Below are 7,900 nucleotides of genomic sequence, written 5' to 3' on the forward strand. Positions count from 1 at the left end.
ACTGAACTTCTTCACCACTAAACTACTCAATCACTGCTGAGGGAAATTTCAACATTTACCAGCCAAATCACTGACATTATTAGTTGCAGTTAGTTTTTAGTCACACATTTTTAGTCACGATGTGACTAACTTTCCCGTAACTGAAGGACAGGAGAAGGTTCGGAAAATTACTTGAATATCTTTCTCTGCTAAGAGATTCAAACTCTGAATGTAAATGTTAAGAGAAATTATTCACAAAATTATTTACACAGATCAACAGAAAAGTTATTATTTAATTATTTTTATCTCCTGCAATGTATATACTGCATCATACTATAAGAACATTTCATAGACAATCATCATTTACTATTGCTCATACTTTCTAAGAAATCCCTAAAAAAAGTATTAAATGAGCAAAAAACAAAAAACAAACCCACTGAGAACACCTTAGCAACCACATTGCAATGCCCTGACAACCACCCACAACACCTTAGTAACCGCATAGCAATGTGTTAAAAACACTCAGAACACCATAGCAACTGCATAGCAACCACCCATAACACCTTAGGAACCGCATAGCAATGTGTTAAAAACACTCAGAACACCTTAGCAACTGCATAGCAACCACCCACAACACCTTAGCAACCGCATAGCAATGTGTTAAAAACACTCAAAACACCTTAGCAACTGCATAGCAATGTGTTAAAAACACTCAGATCACCTTAGCAACTGCATAGCAATGCCCTGACAACCACCCACATCTTAGCAACCACATAGCAATGTGTTAAAACACTCAGAACACCTTAGCAACTGCATAGAAACGTCCTGGCAACCACCCACACCTTAGCAACACTATAGCAGTGTTAAAAAACACTCAAAACACCTTAACGACTGCATAGCAACCACCCACAACACCATAGCAACCCCAAAGCAATGTATTAAAAACACTCAGAACACCTTAGCAACTGCATAGCAATGCCCTGACAACCACCCACAACACCATAACTTAGTGGTGTCAGCTTCTCTTTCTTATTGGGCATTTAAGCTGTAGATTTTATCTGTACGTTTATTTCATGGGTATCAAATCAACAAGCTCGCCGTTGCTAGCGCTATGCACTACCAGCTGATCTACAGGAACTTCACATCAGTTTTGAAGAATGTCCTTAAAGGGGGGCCTGGGTAGCTCAGCAAGTATTTACGCTGACTACTACCCCTGGAGTCGTGAGTTCGAATCCAGGGCGTGCTGAGTGACTCCAGCCAGGTCTCCTAAGCAACCAAATTGGCTAGGGAGGGTAGAGTCACATGGGGTAACCTCCTCATGGTCACTATAATGTGGTTCTCACTCTTGGTGGGGCACATGGTGAGTTGTGCGTTGATGCCGCGGAGAATAGCGTGGAGCCTCCACACGCTCTACATCTCTGCGGTAATGCGCACAACAAGCGGATGCAACAGAGATTCGTCCTCCACCACCCGGATTGAGGCAAGTCTCTACGCCACCATGAGGACTTAGAGTGCATTGGGAATTGGGCATTCCAAACTGGGGAGAGAAGGGGAAAAAAAAAGAATGTCCTTAAAGTGTCTTCCTCATAGCAGGAGAATTTCCTGAAAAACTAAAAAATCAAGAGTCAGTGAGAGTCTGACACACACATCAGCTTGAGACTGAGTGAAAAATGCTGAGTTGAATGCGCTGAAATATTCAAAGCCTGAAAGATGAAAAGATGATGAGAGAGAGAGAGACAGATACTCATTTTTAAAAAATGAGACATCATAAATATAAAACAACTACCCGTTGTGTTCTGGAATTGAAGGCGAATATTCCATCACATTCCAGCAACAACATAAGGATTCCTCTGTTGACATGGAGATGAGTATTCCAAACACCAGGAAGAAATCAAAGCTCATAATTGCTCAATCCATAACAGGGATGTGCCACAATAACTCGTGACAATAATCAATGACACACTCAAATGTCAGACAGCAGACCATGTCAAACAAGATGCAATGAAAGTGAATGGAGTATGAGGCTATTATTCCAAACATGAAAGTCATGCAGATTTGGAACAACATGAGAATGATTAAATAATGATTTTTCATTTTGGGTTGAACTGTTCCTTTAACATCACATTTTACAAAGCCAGGATGGGGGAAAGAATCATGATATTTTTGATTTGTTTGCAATGTCACATGATACAAGATCAAAGACAAGATCCAAACGACTCCTGTGGGGGTCAGCGGGTTTTAACCCTCATAACCTTGACCTTTGATATAATTTTTTTCAGACTCAGATATTCGTCACCTCTCTCTTTTAGTTTTGTGAAACTCAATGCATTGGTCTGACTCTGTGATGGATATCAGCTGCTCATGGACAGTCATTAGCAGGAGCGATTCTTCATTGATTTCTACATAAACACGCTGCATTAAGACACGATAAAGACACACAGGGAGGCCATTAGAGCACTTCCTGTCTTGACACAATGCTTACAGACACACTAATGGACAATCACACTGTAAAGATCTGATGGAAAGAGCCAGCCTAGAATTCAAATGATGTAAATTCGTTATTTCAGGTGCTGTTGTGTTACAGGAAATCTGCTATGATTTCAGCAGGTTCAAAGTCACTATTTACCTTCTTAATACATATTTCTATTCTTAGTGTGAACAATTAAGTGCATATTTTATCTTCATAAACTTGTGTAATAACTGTCCAAGTATACATGACACTGAGAATGTTGTGAATAAATAGACAATTAATAAAATATATGGTTTGTCTATATTTTCCTTGTGATCGCTGGTATTTGTTTTCTGTATACTTGAACAGCTGCATATTCAATAAAAGTCATACTTTAAAAGAAGCTGTTATAACCACACAATCATTATTGAAAGTAACATATATGCAGTAAATAATGTGTAATTTGTAATGTTTACATACTGCATTCATGGCGTTAATACTAATGCTAGCTTGCATAGTATGCATGTTACACCCTTTTATTGTATTTTATGATGGAATTTGTGAAAGTAGACCACGTGAGATCATGAAAGTTTTTTTTATAGTTGTTTATATATAAACTGTATATATATGTATTTAACATCTTTGAGCAATAAGTGGAGTATAAGCAGTCCCTGTCAATCAGTTTCTTTGACAGCATCCATTGAGAATCCTTGTAGAACATCCTGCATCTGTATGGCGTCCCGAGGAAGTTCATCGCGGCCTTCCAGTCCCTGTATCACCATTCCATCTATGTTAAGACGGACAAGGGCCACACTGAGTTCTTCGCCATCGAGACCGGCATTAGGCAGGGGTGCATCTTGTCACCCTTCTTATTCCTGATGGCCCTTGACTTCGTCACGAGGAAGGTCCTGGCATAAATTGGGACGGACAGAGCCGCCTTACTGAGCTCGACTTTGCAGACAACATCACCCTGCTTGCAGAGGATGGGTACCATCTGCAGCAGCAAACATCAAGCCTGCACCAAGAGGTGGCCAAAGTCGGATTGCGGATAAGCGCTGAGAAGTCCAAGGTCATGCATGTTGCCGTTCGAGCCGGCATGCCAAAGATCCGGGTTGATGGGCATGATCTCGAAGAGGTTGAAAGGTTCACATACCTCGGCAGCGTCATTGGACGGGATGGAGGCACAGAGACAGACATCGAATGCCGGGTTGGCAAGACCTCAGCAGTCTTCCAACAAATGTGCAATATATGGTCATCTGCGTCCCTCGCGCTTAACATCAAGCTTCGCCTTTATGCATCCATCATCCTCCCGATGGCGACCTACGCTGCTGAAATGTGGAAAATATCGGCCAACACTACCTGGAAGTTGAACGTCTTTCACCAGCGTTGCCTGAGACGGATACTGCATATTCGATACCTTGACCACATTACCAATGAGGAGTTCCTACGATGAAGCAAGCTGCCAAGCCTCAGTATGATCATTGCACGCCATTGCCTACAACTAGCCGGACACGTTATCCACGTGGATGACAGCCGTATCCCCAAGAAGGCATTTCTATGGGTTCCACCTGGAGGCCGGCGCGGTACAGGCCGACCACAACTGACCTGGCTCCGGACTTTCATTAACAACCTTAAAGCCCTCAATGTCTCCTGGGACGAAGTCGAAGACCTCGCCACTGATCGCACCCGCTGGAGAACTCTCGTCGCCCAATATGCTCCTTAGCATGGATGGAAAAGAAGAAGATAGGTGTGTTAGTTTGATTTAGCAAAAAATTATTGCTTTAGTCCAACCGAAATCGAACTGTTAAAGTGCATGCACTCACTTAATATTTTGTTTCACTCAGAAATACATCAAGAGGGTTTGGAGACGTCAGAATATAAGAGCAGGAATATGTATGAGGTTCTCTAAAAATGTACAATGGTTCCTCAGTTCTGTCAAATTCAGACACTCTCACACCAAAATAAAGCTGGTGACACTGAGTCAGCGTTCTGTAGTGTTAAACAAAGAGCTCCAATCTGTTTCTGACACTCTGAGAGGAAGTTCTGCACTCTTGATCCGTTTAGGAAGGAATCAAAACTGCTCCTTAAACACAATAAAGCTGGAAAACAGGATGTCAGTGTTAAAATTAGGAGCACATGATCTCCGTCTCTCTCCATTACTGTCAAGACACATTACAGGACGTGTGGCATCTGATGATTTTTATGGCATGGATTGTTTACTTGATATTTGACAAAAATAGCTCTATTATGTATAGAAATGTTTTTGTAAATATTTTGTTACTGAAAGTGTTTTCTCATATTTATAATGTATTGCATGATAAAAGAGGGGCGATAAGAGTGTTTGGAATAAAACAAGCAAAAAAAACCAAAAAAAAAACAGAGACTTAAAAAGGGGGTCTCGAGCCATTTCAAGAGATCAGATTATCAGAAAGAGAGATTATTGAGATTATTCCACTTCCTGAATGGTTCCATTCACAATTTATTTAGTACTTTTGAGGAAGAAATATTTGGAAATAAGAAATGCAATTCTTACAGCATTTTGGGCCTACAGTATCCTGTAACCAAACAATGATAATTTCTAGGAGTTCAAGCACGATGTGCTGAAACACTATTGTAATTGTAGAGTTTCACTTTTATTATTTTTATTCTCTGCTAAACCTGATCTTGGACACCAAATCGTAAGGCCTAGAGACTTGAAACTTTGGGGGGTGGTAGCACTATTGCTCGCTACTCAGGTGCATGGACTCACCCCGATCAGCTAACGTGAACAAAACAAGAAAATTACACATTTTGGGCCATAGCTTTTGAACCATAAAGCCTAGAAACTATGATTCCTTGGGTCGTGACGAATCTTAATGCTCCTTGTCAAATTTTAGCTCCGCCCACTAGATTTTCCAAACTTTTTGATTGTTTGCAAATCCGTTTGCCCGATCGGAACCAAACCAGTGCAGAAAGATGCTCTGGAATCCCAATATCAATAATGTAAAAAAAAAGTTTGAACTTTCAATTAATCATTGCAAAGATGCGCCAAAACGAACATAGCGGTCGTGGCCATAACCTCTGAACGGGACCAGATATTTTCACCAAATTTGAGACACTTATGTAGGAGGTCATTCTGAGGACACATGAAAAAAATTGCACACCTCAGACACTTGGTGGCACTATACCAATGACAAATGTAAAAATAGCTCTAACTACGGAACCGTTGGTCTGATCGACTTGAAGGCACCATGAAGGTCTATGAGGACAGTCACATATCTTAAAAACATGGCTGATATTGACCAATCAAGTTTCAGCAGCTATTAGACAAGGTTAAAAAAGGTGGATCGAGGGGGCCTGGGTAGCTCAGCAAGTATTGACGCTGACAACCACACCTGGAGTCGTGAGTTCGTATCCAGGGCATGCTGAGTGACTCCTGCCAGGTCTCCTAAGCAACCAAATTGGCCCGGTTGCTAGGGAGGGTAGAGTCACATAGGGTAACCTCCTCGTGGTCGCTATAATGTGGTTCTCACTCTCGGTTGGGGCGCGTGGTGAGTTGTGCATGGATGCCGTGGAGAATAGCGTGAAGCCTCCACACAAGCTATGTCTACGCTGTAACGCGCTCAACAAGCCACTGTGATAAGATGCGTGGATTGACGGTCTCAGACGCGGAGGCAACTGAGATTCGTCCTCCGCCAACCAGATTGAGGCGAGTCACTACGCCACCACGAGGACTTAGAGAACATTGGGAATTGGGCATTCCAAATTGGGGAGAAAAAAAAAGGTGGATCCAAACGAAATGTGGTAGCCCTATTTGTCTCTTGGCCCAAGAGGTCACCGTGAGGCACTATCCCGTTTTACATGCGTATAAATGGATGTATATACCGCAGTGTTTCACACAGACACACAATATTCATATCATATTCATACAACAAAACTCACAATGTGTTTATGTTAATACACATTGTCATATGGACATGTAGTCAGTAATTACTTGATTTAATTTGCCCTTCAAGTGGACTAGGAAAAATCGTAATTATGAGCTCTGAGCACATGAATGATGCAGCGAAGTCGGAAGTTCAAGTGGGAAACATGGAATTCTAAATGATACCCGAGTTGCCGAGATGGGAGGAGTCCTAAACTTTCAACATGTTGGAGGAGAGTTCAGTTTCTGTAGTGAATGACAGGTTTTGTTCATTTTTCTAAATATAGCTAATTGTTAGTGCTTGCCATTTTGGTCATATTCATTCATGTATATCAGCAACCATTCTATGCATGTTGTACATTTTTTCACCGTGAAAGTAGCTTGTATTTGAGCACAATTCCATTATCGTCAGCAAGCTAACTGAGTGATATGTATTATGATGTCAAAATTTAAGTTCCTTAAGAAATATGAATGAATGTACCTGGCGTCGTTCATGTTTCCTGTTCTTTCCGACAACAAAGCACGTGAACACAATGTACTTGTAATTACCACTTCAGAAGTGGGAAGTAGGAAAATTCCGATAGCACATGAAGGCAGCATAAGTCTCATGAGATGGACATGGAAAAATTCTTTATTACGGAGCTCAGTGTGTCTATTCATCTGAAAGAATATCGAGAGATCACGGCATTCCACAGTAATGAGTGCTGGATTCAATGACATCCACACAAACACCATCAATTAAACACACAATAACCTTCATAAGAATGGAGCGAGATACTGTATATGAGGGTCAAAAATAGATTTACTCATTGTGTTTAACCCTTGTGTGATATTTTGTCTTTTTCATTTTTGTTTTTTCGATTATTTTGGCTGTTAATGCCAATGGCATACATTTTGACAAAGGTGTGTATTTCTGGGGGTATTTTGATATTTCAACATCAGTTCCTATAATACATCTATAACACACCGTGTACACAAAATAGTTACACTCAGGACCTTCAGGACAAAAATGTCCCCATTGAAACCCATTAAAACTGCAATATTTGATCCCAGTGTCATTAAAGTATAAAATCATGAATTCTATGATATTATGCTTTCATTCCGGAGCCCTGGCTTCAAAATTTACATTTTTTATATTTTCCACCAGATGGCGCCATTTTTCTCATGTTTAGCCTATGGAGCAAATACAAGCTTTTCCCCTATTCTCTGTTTGCTGTATTATAGAGCACTGCAGGCTAATTGAATAAATGATGCAGATAATATTGTGTGTGTGTGTGTGTTGGTATGGATGTCAGAGTGTGTTTTGCATGTATGTATTGAGAAATACTGTGTGTGTGTGTGTGTGTGTGTGTAACAACAACAGTGGCATTATGTAAACAAACTGGCATTTAAACGGTTAAAATCCTGAAAATGAATGAATATTTGGTAGTTATGATCAGGACTGATGTTGCTTAAAAAAATTAACACATTGAAAGTGGAAATTAATATTAATATATAATATTATTATGGCAGTTTTTTGACATGGACATTTTTGTCCTCTAAGGACCTCTGAGTAACTTTTTTTTACT

At 40.5% G+C, this 7,900-nt stretch overlaps 1 long non-coding RNA gene across 2 annotated transcripts in view; it reads right to left on the bottom strand.

Annotated features, from left to right (window-relative positions):
* Positions 1–3,056: 3,056 nt before the first annotated feature.
* Positions 3,057–7,900, bottom strand: part of LOC127430883 (uncharacterized) — a 9,803-nt gene continuing 4,959 nt past the window's right edge. For both annotated transcript variants that reach the window (XR_007895507.1, XR_007895506.1), the window contains 2 exons: positions 4,252–4,527; positions 3,057–4,146 (listed from right to left, as the gene is read on the bottom strand). This is a non-coding gene — a long non-coding RNA (uncharacterized LOC127430883). The remainder of the gene's footprint in view (positions 4,147–4,251; positions 4,528–7,900) is intronic.

Source organism: Myxocyprinus asiaticus, chromosome 40 (assembly GCF_019703515.2).
Source record: "Myxocyprinus asiaticus isolate MX2 ecotype Aquarium Trade chromosome 40, UBuf_Myxa_2, whole genome shotgun sequence".
In the NCBI taxonomy this organism is placed as follows: Eukaryota; Metazoa; Chordata; class Actinopteri; order Cypriniformes; family Catostomidae; genus Myxocyprinus; species Myxocyprinus asiaticus.